Below are 16,068 nucleotides of genomic sequence, written 5' to 3' on the forward strand. Positions count from 1 at the left end.
AGGGCCAAAGGTTGGATTTCTTTCAAACCGTTTTTTAATATTATGTTAAAATTTGTTATATAAGTTGTAATTCTAAACTAGTTAAGTCCAGTGTTTTTAGCTACTCTTGGCAGCCAAGTCCAAAATTAAGAGTTTGTCATGTAAAAAGTTATATATATTTCCCAGAAATTTGTGAATTCTTTTTTATACAAAATATTTATCTGGTTAGTTTAAGTTGATAAGTTTAAAAGTATTGTTTATTCCCAGCAGAAATAAAACAAAGTTCTTCAAAAAGAATAACATTTATCACCACTTCAAAAAGAGCACTAAGTGATTTGTTTACCTTCGGTGAAAGTGGTGTTTATTGATTTTCAAAGAAGCGAAAAGAATCCATTTCTATACCCTGCACTACTATAGTGGGGAGATGTTTGTAACACACAAAAATATTGATCCAATATCCACCTTAAAGTATACCGATCAATTCAGAATCATTTTGAGTCGTCCATCTGTCCGGCTCGCTGGCTGGCTATCCATGTAAACCTGGTGCGCAAGGTACAGGCCACAATTTTCAAGATAATTTGATGTTTTTGGCAGAGGGACGAAGCCTATTGAAAATTGCTGAAATCGGTCCATTATTTCACCTAGCCCCCATACAACCGTACCTCCCGATTTGGGCTTTGTATGCCATAATTACGTCAAATATTATATTATCTCTCTAAAAATTGCCACAAATAAGTTTTATATAAGTATAAATTATACTGTCCTTGACCCATGCCCTTTGACCCATGCCCCCATACAAAAAATGACTTAAACGTCTAAAATTGACTTGTAACCATTTGTATCGCAATGAAACTCAACAAAACTAACTGTTATTTAAAACAATATCCTTTTCACAAATTTACCGAGGACCGTCCCATGTTTGACCTATACTCCTATATAATGCTTAAAAAATTGCTTAAATACTTTGGAATTAAGGTAAAATTCAACATAAAAGTTTCTTTACGAAAAATGAAAATTTTAAAAAAATACTCATATATTTTTTGTACTAAAATTAAACTAATTATGTTATGTTAAAATCATAACTTTTTTAGATCTTATTAAGTACTTCCATGGAGAAAATTATACTCCTTTTTGCTTCTGTGGAAGTTCTTTTTTTGCTGGGATTAGAAGGATATTTTGATATTAGTTATAGTAAATATTATGAAAGAAATCTATTTTACAACTTCTAACTGATGCTGGTCTACTTAAACTATAAAATTTCTTTTGAGATACAAGTATTTTTAACAGAAGCACTATTCGTGTTGTTCATCTGTATGGAGGCTAGTTGGACCGATTTCAAACGTTATCACTGACTTTTAGAGTATTATTTTTATTAAATTCTGTGAAGACACCCATCTAGTAATCCGCTAAATCAATAGACTAAATCGACTCCGAAAAATTCAAAATCATCAAAGACATCGAAAAAACGCCTAAGACCCATATTAGTATATGTACATATACTGGGTCCTTATCAGATTCTAAGACGATCTAGCCATGTCCTTCAGCCTGTCTATTAAAATCACGAAAGGGACATCATGGAAGAAGTTAGACAGTTGACCAGACAGTTAAGTGTATTAAAAAAATCCTTTTAATTTTTTATATATTTTGCATTTTTTAGTGCATGCAAACCCTTGTTTGTTTATAAGGAAGCAAATCTTTTCGGCAATCATCTGATGGTGGATATATAAGATTCGGCATTGTCGAATATAATACTCTTACTGATGGTTTATTGTAGGAATTTCGTATAGAAAATATGCATAATTAATCTAAAATAAACGATTAATATCATTATGAATACGAGGGTTAGTCTCTTTCTAGCATAATAAATAAATAAAACTATTTTATTTACTTCCCTTTTCAAGTTTCAAATCATTATACCCTACACCACTTTAGTGGGGAGGGTATATTGGGTTTGTGCTTATGTTTGTAACGCACAATAATATTTGTCCTATACCCACCTTAAAGTATACCAATCGGCTCAGAATCATTTTCTGAGTCGATTTAGCTATATCCGTCCATCTGTCCGTCCATATAAACCTTGTAATCAAACTACAGGTCACAATTTTGAAGATAATTCAATGAAATTTGGTACATGATATTCTGTTGCCCCAAGCACGAGCGAAGCTTATTGAAAATGGTTAAGATCGGTCCATTATTTCACCTGGTCCCATACAAATGTACCCCCGAATAGGACTTGTAAACATTGTAATCAAACTACAGGTCGCAATTTTCGAGTAATTCTATTTAAATTTGCACATCATCTTTAATGGTACTGTAGACGAAGCCTATTGAAATCGGTCCATTATTTCATCTAGCCCTCATACAACTGAACCCCCGAATAGAGCTTGTAAACTTTGTAATCAAACTACAGGTCGCAATTTTGGGGTAATTCTAATGAAATTTGGCACATGATCTTTAATGGTACTGAAGGCGAAGCCTATTGAAAATAGTTAACATCGGTCCATTATTTCACCTTGGCCCCATACAACTGAACCCGCCAAATAGGGCTTTTAAGTTCATAATTATGTTTAATATACTCGTATCTCGACAAAAAACAGCAAAACCAAGTTCTATACTAGCCTTGATGACACTGATGAATTTTATAATTATGGGACCTTATTTGACCCTTTCCCCTATAAAAAGCCCCATCAAAATGTTACTTAAATATCCACAGTTTTATTAAACACTAAATGGCTTATGTATATCTGAGACAAGGTATAATTCAACTTTAATGCTTTATTATGAAAACTGAATTACATTTTTTTCGTATACAGGTGTAGGGTATTATATGGTCGGCCTAGCACGACTATAACTTCTTGATTGTTTTAAAATAATGTAAACCGTCTAAAAAATGTATTTAATCCATTTTTATTGAAGTGCATAAAATGTTTTATATAAATCATTCAAAATTCAACCAATCCATAAGCATTCTCAATCGTCTCGATTTCATTGTTAACATTTCCAATAAGAACAGAAAAAGTGAAATTTGAATCATTATACAGTAAATGTAGAACAAACCTCGTAAGTTTCCAAGTGTTATACGACTTACATTTTGCGACTGGGAATTCATCACAGATTTAAAATTTGAATGAACGTGTCTCTTGGCAATGTGTGCTGTTATTCCCGAATCAGTTAATAATTTCAATTTTTTATCAAAACTAACCTGCAACAGTGAATGTTTATTGAAATACATGACACATTGATATGAGTGTATAGTCTCAGCAACTGGTATTAAAGAAGTAATACTACGATTCTGAAATTTGTAATAGGCCCAGAAGTCCAAAATAACAGCCCCCGTTAAGGGTTTATCACTTGTTTGTACTTGCTGCAGTATTGAAAATCTATTTTGCTTTATAATAGTTTTATTCGTGGGATAGAAACTCGTATACATTGGGTTCAGTAATGTATAGTCTCTTGCAATTAGTTGCGCTATGGTCTCCGGCACTGGCATTCGTTTTCCTAGTCTTAGACTATCAAACATTTTACCCAAATAACCAGTTCGTATCTCAAAAGCCAATAGTAGCCATGACATAAGAATAAAGCGGGCAAAATTTCGTTTCGGTATTATTTGATTTGACATTCCATAACCAAGAAATGTTATAATTAAATAAAAAGTTGGACTTCTATTTTTGATACCAAATATTAAATCATGCAATTGTGTCATCTTAAAACGAATTATTGTTTGAATTAAAAAGATGGCAACACTAAAGAATATTAATATAATAATCCATGTGGCTCTGTCCAAGGGATTTATTAATTGTTTTATGGGCCCAAAATATATATCGTTACGAACTACAAACTTATAGGGTGTTGTATGATATACAACAGATTTGGTGAATAAGTGATGATACTTCATTGTTGAACTCAAACCACCAATAGCAATTTTAGAACGTCTATATTCCAACTGAAATAAAATCGAATCCAATTAAAACATCCTCAGGAAGATTTTTTCGATTCTTCATATGAAAGTTTTGTACGGTAGATAATACAGTTTATGTTAACTGCACTCAATACTTACATCACTTAAACAACCGGTTGAATTGTAATGTAATCCAATTATACTAAATTCTCGACTAAAACGCATATGAATTTTAAAATTTAATGCCTCTGCGATCAGCTTTAAAATTTCACCCTCTATTCCACCCAAACGTTTCATGTCTATCAAATGGGTTTTATTCTCTAGATCTCCATCAAATGTTATAAAAGGTTGTATAAGTTCAGCAGACATCTTAACAGGACATCCAAAGAAATTGCTCTCAATTATCGGAAATAATAAATCGAATTTAAGATGTCCATTTTCATAACGATTAATCTCTCGCACCATTATATTTTCAGAACACATATTTGAGTTGTACAACTCATACGAATAGAAACTAAAATAGTTGTACAAACGAGATTTCACCATAACAACGACATTTTTTACATTAAAATTTAAACATATTTCGAAAATTTCTAATAGATTATGATCTAATTGATATTCGGAACTCCAGGTTAATAAAATGAAGAAATAAAAATGACGTTCATGATTTGAATAGGGAATGGAAAATTTTAGCAATCTAATAGAATAGAATAAAAAATAACAATAGATATTTATTTATAACTAAAAACTGAAACTCAACTGAAATGTTTCATACGAATCCACCACAAATATGTTGTAATCCCAGGGACGATCATCAGTTTCCACTAAAAATAGTTGGACACTAAGTGTATCCTTTAACTTTTTGATAACATTGTATACGAGAATTGAATAATACTTTTTCATTTCTTCACAAAGATAATCACATTGTCCAGTTATTATCACTGTATTGGTATTCGGACTTATATATCGTTTCGTCATTAAAAATGCCACATCAACAAATTCCATTATGTGTTCTCTCTCATTTAATAGACCAACGTCTAAAATGCCATTGGCTTTAAAACTTAGAACCGACATTAGAATGCAAATAGTGCAAATGTATAAGAAGGAATTATTAGTTGTTCTGTACATTCTGTTATGCTTGATTTGAACATCTAGACTGACTTTTCAATTGTTTAAACTTTTCAATTTAATTGTAAATATTGCTACTGATTACTTTTTGATAATACATAACGATAGACAACAGTTTATAATGATTTACTAATTAACAGTAATTACAAGGTATTAAGTAACATCAAAATATTAATTTAATTAACATTTATCTTTTTTATATCCACCATCAAAGTAATGAAAAATATACATACATAAGTATGTATTAATGTATAAATATTATTACATTCGTAACACTTTGATGTTTAGATCTTAGATACCGCGTATGTATTTACATTAGAGTGGCCCCAAAATTAAAGTTGCTGATGTTCTCACCAAAAATAAAAAATATCATTATACCCTCCACCACCATCAGTGGTGATAGAGGATATATATAACTTTGTCATTCCAGAAGATTGATGATATCAAGAGAGCAAAACAGATCTTATAGAGGAACTACTGTGAATGTGATGGCAATGTTAATGAGAAGTCTAGGTTCCTTAGAATTCTAGTGAAAAAATCAGATGAACGGAATTGAGCTCGGAGACACTCTCCTTGCATATGGAAACGCACTTTCCAGATTGTTCTGACGTAGCTACTCATCTAGTCATATTGATGACAAACTGCGCTGAGCGGTGAACTCCTATAACCGTTTTTGGCCAGTTCGCCTAAAGTAAAGAGCCGTTCGGCTGTAAGCGAAACATACATCTTATGTTTCATTGGGTGGATTATCTAGCAACATTTCCAGAGCCTTGGTTAAAGTAGTACACATGGCACCACTTATACCCAAGCAACATGTACGCTGAACTCCCTGTAGTAGTTTGATATTACACTTTTTGTCCAAAGCAGTCCAGGTTAATGAAGCATAAGCTAAAATTCGTCTAATTACACTTTTATAAAGACAATTTGTCATAGCAGGACCAAGACCCCATTTCATGCATATGGTTCTCCTACATGTCGCTCAGCAGCGATGAGCCTTGTTTATCCTATCCTCTATGTGGTGTCTCCATTTTAATTTGAAATTTTTGTATTTCTTGTGAAAAGACAGATTTCCGTCTTCGCCGGGTTAACATTAAGGCCTCTCGGTTGAGCCCAGCTCAAGGCCGTATTCAGAGCCTCCTCATCTCTTCTACAATTTGGATCCTTTCCCTTTAAAAGTATTACGACATCATCTGCATTACGGACAGGTCTAAGTCCTTTCTCGGTTAGGGTCCTTAAGAGGGAATTAATCGTGGTAACCCAAAGTAGAGCTGACAAAATGCCACCCTGTGGTATACCGCAAAATACCTTTTTCCTGATAGTTATATCCTACATCTCGCAGCTTATCCATCTGTTCCTTAGCATGTAGTTGATCCAGTTAAGGAGCACCCGCCAACATAAAACTGATCTAGGGATTTCGATGTCACGTCTGTAATAAGGTAGTTGGGTCGGTAACACTCAGGATTATTGTAGGTTATGTAAGGACTATAAACATTAGGGCATATCTTATAAGCTGTCTCAAATTACAGAACCTGAGACTGAAATGGCTAGGAAGAAGATTCCACGATAAACTGGGAGATGTAATAAAAAGTGACGACAATATACCTTCCATACAAATGTTCTAAATGGGTTTTTTGTTAAAAACTTCTTTCTTTAGTAAAATTTCAATTTCACAAAAATTTACCAGTGTTGGAAATCGGGCCCAAATTCCTACACCTCCCATACAAATGTATATAAATGGGTTTATTACTAATATTTTTTCAGAATGTCGATATGTTTACAACAATTTCACAATTTAACCTTGAAATAAATCGAATTATTTCAAAGAAAATTTTTCTAGATCGCTTCATATTCTGTCATAGTTTCAATACAAGGTCCACTTCAGAAAATCACTTAAATGCATATTACTTATTACCAAACAATCATATCTATACAAAATTTAGATCAAATATTGCTTTTATATATACAGAAATTTTTACGATCGGTCCATAGTTGGTCATAGCTCGCATATAAGGCCAGAATAGTTTTCTGAATTACACCAGATTCTTATAACTCTACAACATTTACACATATTCTGACATTTGTAGACCAATATGACACTCCTTCTTCCGACAATCTCACTTTTTATGGGCGACGCATTATTGTTCGATAAAATTGAAAAAAAAAACTTAAAATCGCTTAGCATTTAGTAATGCGTATTAAACTTATTTCTATTTTATTATAATTTTACGATCTATGATAGTTACATATAAAGATTTTTGCCTAAAATTAATTTAATAAATCCATTACTACTCTCAACCTCGGAGATTGATAAGTAAGTAATTCTAAAAGAAATACAAATAATGAAATCATAAACATTACTCCACTTAATAAGTACAATCCTTGAAAATTTTGATTTGTTAGGCTGCTTACGAACTGCGATTGCGTATTCATGCTTTGAAACTTAGATTGAACATGCTTTTGAGCAATGTACGATGTAATGCCCGCTTCGATGAATATTTTTAATTTTTTATCGACACTTGCACGCAACAGGGAATGTTTTTGAAAATACATTACACTTGGAAACGAATGTATGGCCTCCTTCACATAACTTAAAGTACTGGTATTTGAGTTTATATAATTGTAATTAGTTAGAGAATCCAAAAGAGTAATGACTGTGACTTTTGAAGTACTTTTTTCCAGCATATTTAGAAGATTAGATTTGTTAGGCATAATTTGTTGTTTACTTGGTGTATAAAACTCATTATATGTGGTTGATAATAAGCTGTAATCTTGCTTGATCAGATGAGAAATTGTCTGCGGTACTGCAATACGATTCGCAAATTGTAAACTATTAAACATTTTGCCCCGATAACCATTGCGAACTTGAAAAGAGATCAACAACCAAGAGGCTAAAAGAAAACGTGCAAAATTTCTTTTTGGTAGGACATGAGTTGGTAACAAGATGCCCAAGAATATTGCAAACATTGAATATATGGGCATTTTGTTTGTTGGACCAAATACAAAATCTTGTACTTTTGGTTGTGTTTGCACTATTTTTATAAAAATAAATAAAATTGAGAAAATAATCAGCAAAAATATCCAAGTAGACAGATATAATGGATTGAGTAACTGCTCGAGGGGGCTGAAACCTAAATCACTTCGAACCACAAATACATAAGAACTGGTGTAATAAGCTAATGAAGTGCTATATTTGTCGCTGTTCCTTTGAGTTGAGCTGAAACCTCCAATTGCTATTTGAGATCGTTCCATATCCAGCTAGAAGAATTATTGTGAAAATTTTAAAGTTTATTCAATCAAATTGTAAATCACACTCACATCTTCAAAACACCCTAAAGAAAAATAAAGTCGATTAATCACACTAATTTCTTTGGGAAACTTTAAACGAATTTTAATATTTAAAACATCTGCAACCGTTTTTAAAAGTTCTCCCTCTATACCACCCAAGCGATTGATCTCTATTAAATGTGTGTCATTGTTTACATCACCATCAAAACTTAAAATTGGCGGCATTTCATGAGCCGAAACATTTATCAAACAACCGTGAAAATCATTCGTATATTCGCGAAATAAATATTGATTCTGTAGAGTTCCATTGTCATAGCGATTTATTTCACGTATTATAATTTCGTCCTCACAATCTTTACTTTTAGAAAGTTCGTATTGGTAAAAACTGATGTGATTTCCATTGTGGATTTTGCTCATTATAACAACATTTCTAACTTTATACCTCAAACATAATAGAAATATTTCATGTAGGATTCCTTTGTGTTCGCCATCATTGTCGGCAATCCATGTGAGCAAAATATAGAAAGAGAAGAATCGATCATGCTGGATAGTAGGGAAACTGTAGCGTATGTACCTGTTAATGAGAAATCATTAAGGAATCATGTTCTTAAAAAGCAAGAAATAAACACAAGTTAGAATGTCTAACATACAAATTTTCGAAATTTCTTAGAAAAATTCAAATGTGTATCAAAATTGTCTTCGCTCTATTAGGATTTTTTACAAAGGTTCTTTTTTTGGGTGTAAGTATAACCCTTAGCCCTCGCTAAGTAACGATTTCATGCACTAAAATATTCAAAGCCTATGGGTTATAAATATTTAAGAAAAGCGCTTATCCTAGCGGTGTTGATATATCTTAGAGAAGAAAAATCTTGCTCCCGGCAAAAGCAAAAAAATTCTCACTAAGCAAAGTTGGATTCTTATACACAGTTCAAAAACTTACATAAATGATAAACTGGAATCCACTATAAACATATTATAGTCAAATAATCTTCCAACATAGTAATCCATAAAGAACAGAATTCCGAATTCATCCTTTAAACCGAATGCAATATTATTTAAAAGTTCTTGCTGATTACTCTGCTGACTATGGCACTCAAATGTACAATATTCTCTGATGAGCAAGGTATTTGTTTTAGGACTTATGAAATGTTTTACCATATACACAGCCAAGTTGGTGTATTCACTTGATTCCATTTCATCTATTGGAATTTTATAGCTTATGGTTGATAGCAACTTTAGAACTATTACAGTTATTACATAGAAGTATTTTACCATACTTTTCGATTCTTTACAACTGTTCCGCTTTAAATGACAACTTTAATTGAACTCAATTGTCCATGAGATGGTGTAGATATAGTATGGAAATTAATATAGAAATTAAATAAAGTTTTCTAATTTAATTAACTTACTTATATCAATTTGTTATAACGTTGAAATCTTATCAGATGCAACATTATTTAGTTTTTTACCCTCCACCACCATCAGTGGTGATATAGGGCATATATAAGTTTGTCGTTTCGTGTGTAACACCAAGAAATTTTCATCCTAGATCCAACAAGGTATATATATTCAGGGTTCTTGTAAAATTCTGAATCGATTTAGCTATGTCCGTCTGTCAGTCTGTGTAAAACACGCTCACGTTAAAACAAATCTAAGGATATCAACAAAATTCACCGAAAATATTTGTTGTTATCCTGAGCAGTTTGGTATCGAAAATCAGCGAAATCGGTTCACAACCTAAAACAAACGATAATTTGATGAATTTTGTCGCACTTTTTTCTACGAGGGATCAAGTATATTCAAATCATAACATTTGATTTAAAATTTCCCATAACTCCCATACAAAGGTACAAATTCCCGGAAATTAGTTTATTATTAATAACTCCCTCAACACAAAATTTTGTACATGTAAATTGATTATAAAGAGAAATCGTATTACCAGAGAAGATTTCTGTCGGTCCACAATTGGTCATAGCTCCCATATAGGTCCACTTCCGAAAATCACATATTTCATTCAATTACAAAGTTATCGGAATAAAATTTGAATTTAATTTATTGTTTTTTTTCGGATCGGTCCATAATTGGTCACAAGTCCCAAATAAGGACCATTTAAGAAAATTAACTAAGGCACATTCAATCAAAGTTTTTGGGATAAAATTCAACATAAATGTGTATTTCTGAAAATCACTGAATACCTCAAATTCGAAATGAGTATGTTGTGTGTATAGATAGATCATTCTGCTAAAATGTTTTCGAACTGTCCTAATATTGATACTACTTCTGATTTAAAATCATCAACATCGTTTCAAAAATCACGAATTTATTTCATTATAAATATTGACGTCGGAATAAGTTCGACAGGAATATGTTTGTAAATATACAAATAATTTTGCTAATTTTTTAAGAGGTCCACATCCCAAATTTACTCCGGTATCTCTGGAATAGGGCTTTTAAGCACGTAATTATATTCGCCCCTAGCCCACATACAAACTCCCCTTCAGAAAATAATTTTAAGGACGAAATTCACTTATAAACACTAATAACATGACTAAATTCTGTGTAAATAATATTTTTTAAAATAATAATAATAATTTGATATTTGTTTTGAATATACAAAAAGTATGTATGTATAGTCGGGCATAGTAGACCATATGATACCCTAAACGAGTCAGTATGTTAAAAATGGGGATTATTTAAAAAAATAAAGCATTTGATTTGTTTTTTAACTTTATTCTGGAATAGTTTTACTTTTTTGCAAAAAAAAAGAGATTTTATACAAGAGGGTTCTAAGGGGAGTAGGAGAAAATATGGCCCTATTCTAATGTTTGTAGGGAAAGTTAAGTCTACTTCAAAGTTATTTATGTAGAATTTAAAAGTGTTATTAGTGTTTGTAAGTGTATTTTGACCTTCATTTTCTAGGGTCAAATGAAGCCCGATCATACAAGTTGGGTATAGGGTGAATATTTTTTTTATTTTACAAACATCAGCACAAACCCAATATAACCTCCTGTAAAGAGGTGTAGAGTATAAATAGCAAAATTCATAAAGCGTAAAAAATGTGTTTCAAAAACATAGTTTTTGATAAAGGTGTTTGTTTGTTCAAATCAAAATATATATTTTTTTCTCAAGTTTAAATAGGGATCAAGTTCGAATAGGGAATAGATGATGGCAGCGTCCGCTTAAATGAGACAAACTTTATTTTACCTGCTTCTGCTTCATTAAATTATAATTTTTTTAATTTTTAAGAAAATTATTTAAGAATCGCAAAAAAAATATATTCTTTTCGAGGTAATCTGAAATTTTTCACATTTTTAACAACAAATATTTTCGGTTGATATCCTTTGTGTAGTTTTAACGTAAGCATGTTTTACACAGACAGGATACAGAATATTTATACTTTATTAAGTCTTAGATGAATATTTCTTGATGTTAGACACGGAACGACAAACCCTCTATCACCACTGATGGTGGGGGAGGTAAAATGTTAATGTGGTTGATACTCTTTGTGTTATTATGTATGTATATCTAATGCTCGAATATGTTATAATATTAAATAATTGTAAACCGTTATAAAGCCAGATCCAAATAGTTACTATTCCAATAAAAACACACTACAATAATCTGAATTTAAATTAACATTTTATTTAAAATTAATTAAACTATATATGCACATATTTCTCGAATAAACATTAATTTGAAACAATATACTGAATAAATTTCTTTATAATTTCTTAACTATATCAACACCTAGTTCTTTAATTAAATATGTAATGAATAGGAGATTATAATAAATGATATCAATCTAAATAGAATTCATCCTTTCTAAGCACTGCTTAAAATGAATTCAAAACATCAATAAATTTTTCCAATCTTTGCGACTTACGTGTAAGTAATTCTAGAATAAATACAACTGTTGAAATCAAAAACATTATACCACTTATAAAATATAATCCTTTTAGATTTTGATTTTTCAATTTTGTCACAAACTCTGAACGTGTATTCATATTCAGAAACTTTGTGCGAACATGTTTCCTGGCAATGTGTGAAATAATACCGGCATCGGAGAACATTTTCAATTTTCGATCGATACTCGAACGTAACATGGAATGTTTCTTAAAGTACATGACACATGGAAACGAATGTATGGTTTCTTCGATGTAGGTTAATAAGCTAGTATTCCAATTATTATAATTATAATGAGCCAATGTATCCAAAGTAGCAGTGGCGGTTAATCTCGAAGTACTTAACTGAACCATTTCCAGACGTCTAGTGCTGTTAGTTATGATTTGTGTTTTATTTGCATGATAGTAATCATTATATGTATGTGTCAATAGAGTGTAATCCTGTTCTAGAAGTTGTGAAATTGTTTGCGGCATTGGTATACGTTTCGAAAAACGTAAACTATCAAACATTTTTCCCTGATAAGCATTACGTATTTCGAATGTTAACAGCAGCCAGGCAGCCATAAGAAATCGAGCAAAATTTCGTGTCGGTATTAATCGTGTTGGTAATGAGTTGCCGAAAAATATTACAAACATTGAATATATTGGATTTTTATTATTCGGCCCAAATATAAAATCACGTACTTTTGGTTTGATTTGTATTAATTTAGTAAAAATAAATGATGCAGAAAATAAAATCATTAGAAATGTCCATATAGAGAGACATAAAGGATTGAGTAGTTGCTTTATTGCACCAAAACATAAACCACTGCGTATCACAAATACAAATGGGGTAGTGTGATAATTAAAGGATTGGCTATACTTGGCACCATTCCATATAGTAGAGCTGAAACCTCCAATGGCTATTTGGGAACGACCTTTGTCCAGCTGAAATTATAATTTTAACAAGTTGGAGTGTTACATATATTCGAAAATATGGAAAATTAGGAGATGTCTTACTTACATCTCCAAAACAACCCGCTGAATCAAAAAAATAATTAATCATATTACTTCCATTTGGGAAATTTAGACGAATTTTAAAATTTATAGATTTGGCTATAACTTTTAAAATATCACCTTCAATACCACTCAAGCGATTGATATCCATTAAATGTGTTTCATTGTTTACATCGCCATTAAAAGTTAAAAGTGGTGCCATTTTATGAGCCGATACATTTAACTCACAACCGTGAAAATCACTAATGTGATCGGGAAATAAAAATTGATTCTGTAGAGTTCCATTCTCGTAGCGATTAATTTCACGCACAACAATCTTATTGAGACAATAATATTTATTAAAGAGTTCATAAGTGTAGAAACTAATGTGGTCTCCATTGAAGGCTTTAGTCATTATAACCACATTTCTGACATTAAAACTGCGAGCTGTACTAAATATGTTGTAAAGAGTTTCATTCAGTTCTACTTCGTTGCTACTGCTCCAAGTTAGTAAAATGAAAAAGTTGAAAAAACGCTCTTGCCAGGTGGTGGGTAAGCTATGGCGTACATATCTGCAAAAAAGGTACTTTGGAAATAATATTCTAGAATACTTGCACTTCTTTGCAAACGAAAAACCATATTTCACTTCAAGTGTAAACGCATTATTGACAACTTACAGAAATGACTCATAAGAGTCCACTATAAATATATTAAAATCCCATAATCGATCATTATAAAAGCCCATAAACAACTGTATGGCGAATTCTTCCTTTAAGCCATATAGAATACTATTTAATAGTTCAGTCTGATAGTTTTGCTCCTCATGACAAATAACATTGCATCTCTCATTGATGACCAGCGTATTTGTTTTGGGACTTATGAAACGTTTAGCCATGTACACGGCTAATTCTGCATATTCCACAAAATTTTGATTTGAAAAAATTCCATTTGAAATTGTAATTTTACAATTTGTAGTTGGTATACGCAAAAATATTAACACCATAATTACTATAAAATATTTTAGCATATTTTTTTTTTTAATTTTCGTTACTGTACAACTATTATGTTTGAAATGAAAACTATAATTGATTAGAATTTTTCTAAATTTGACGAAAGTTTAGTGCAAATATTAGATATACATACATATATTGCTAATTTAATTAATTGACCTCAATTAGTTTTATTTATCCAATCTTATCTGATGCAAGAAGAGTTTAAATTCCCCTTCACACGATTATACAAGTAATATAAAAATTTTTGTGTAGGAGAAAGCTGATGGCATAGTCAATCCAGCAATTCGACAAAGAGTCAATGCATACGAAAAGGACAGAAATTTCCACTAATAGTTGGCCACTTGGATGATCGTAATTGGTATGTTTTGCGTCATTCGTCACGAATGTTCCCTTTGCAATCGAGAATGAAGACAGTCGTCACTTTAGTGCCCTCTTTGTAAGCAGGAGCGGAGACGTTCGTCTTTTCACTCAAGTAACCTAAAGATTATACTCTTCAAAGTTGTTTTTTTTTTTTGTTGTACATCCGAAAGTAGTTATTTTACACATCGTTTGGAGAATTGATAATTACTTTCTAATAATATGCCACCATCTTGTTGACTCAAAATTTATATCTTTCGGGTCAATCATCACATTATTGTCCCAAAATATTTTAGAGAGTAGACACTTGAAATTTTTAAATTTTAGTTCCATTCATATCCATCTTTCGTCACGAATAAACTCTTTGTAATCGAGAATGAAGACAGTCGTCACTTAAGTGTCCCCTTTGTAAGCGAGAGCGGAGGTCATCGTCTCTATACTGTCTCTTTGTAGGATGTAGAGTGACGATTAACTTCCTCGTAGGACAAGCCAATGTTAAAATGGTCAGTCACCTGGGTAGTCAGGTGGCCAGGGGCCACCACAAGTCTTAGGTTAAGTGATCAGTTCGGGACTGTCCCGTCGAACTGCTGGGTAAACACAAAATGTAATGAAACCTTCAGACATTGAGAGAAAATTGATTTTTTTTAAATTATTAAAAAAAACATGTAAATCCCATTAGATCAGGGATATATTTTTACGTATACACAAAGAAGAAAAAGAAAACATCTGTTTTCATCATACTTTGTTTCAAACCAATCGTTTAAGTCGCCTTCATATACGATCATACAAGTAATATGATCTGTCAAAATGTTGTATAAAATAGAAGGGATGAGATCGTCTAAACATAGTGAAACCATCATACAATGTAAAAAAAATACAAATGGAAAATTGATCAGTCGTATAGCAATTTTCATATTTTTAAATGATTTGCATTAGATCAGGGATATATTTTTAAGTAAACACAAAGGAGACAACGAAAACAGCTGTTTTCATCATACTTTATTATTATTTTATACCAATCGTGTAGCACAAAAATGTGTTATAAGACTTTAAGTACGTAATGTGTGATCGTGTAAAGAGAACTTAATAATCATTTTAATATCCTACACCGCTTTATGGATTTGTATTACACAGAAACACACACAAATTACTATTTTCTGTGTTGAATAGTCGTAATTCAGGTCTATGTTGGGGAACAACTCTAATGTCAACGGTTTGTGTTTGTTGTCTTTCTTTTGATACGTATTACTGGTTGCTCAAGTACAAAATTTGGTTAAAATCGGACCATTATTTCATAAAGTTTAACATTAGTAACATAAATCTTACTGTTCTTTATTCATCTCTACAAAGCTGGATAAAAACTATCGCGCTTTATTACCATTATCTTTCACTGCTTACAGATTTGCGGTTTCAAGTCATATTGGTTTAATGTGTAGCGTCGGATAACCGTACCGCATTACGAATCTTCGAAGTTTTATGGATTTACCGCATGCAAATTATTTATCAAGTACAGCCGTCTCAATGATGACGA

Source organism: Lucilia cuprina, chromosome 6 (assembly GCF_022045245.1).
Source record: "Lucilia cuprina isolate Lc7/37 chromosome 6, ASM2204524v1, whole genome shotgun sequence".
Taxonomy (NCBI): Eukaryota; Metazoa; Arthropoda; class Insecta; order Diptera; family Calliphoridae; genus Lucilia; species Lucilia cuprina.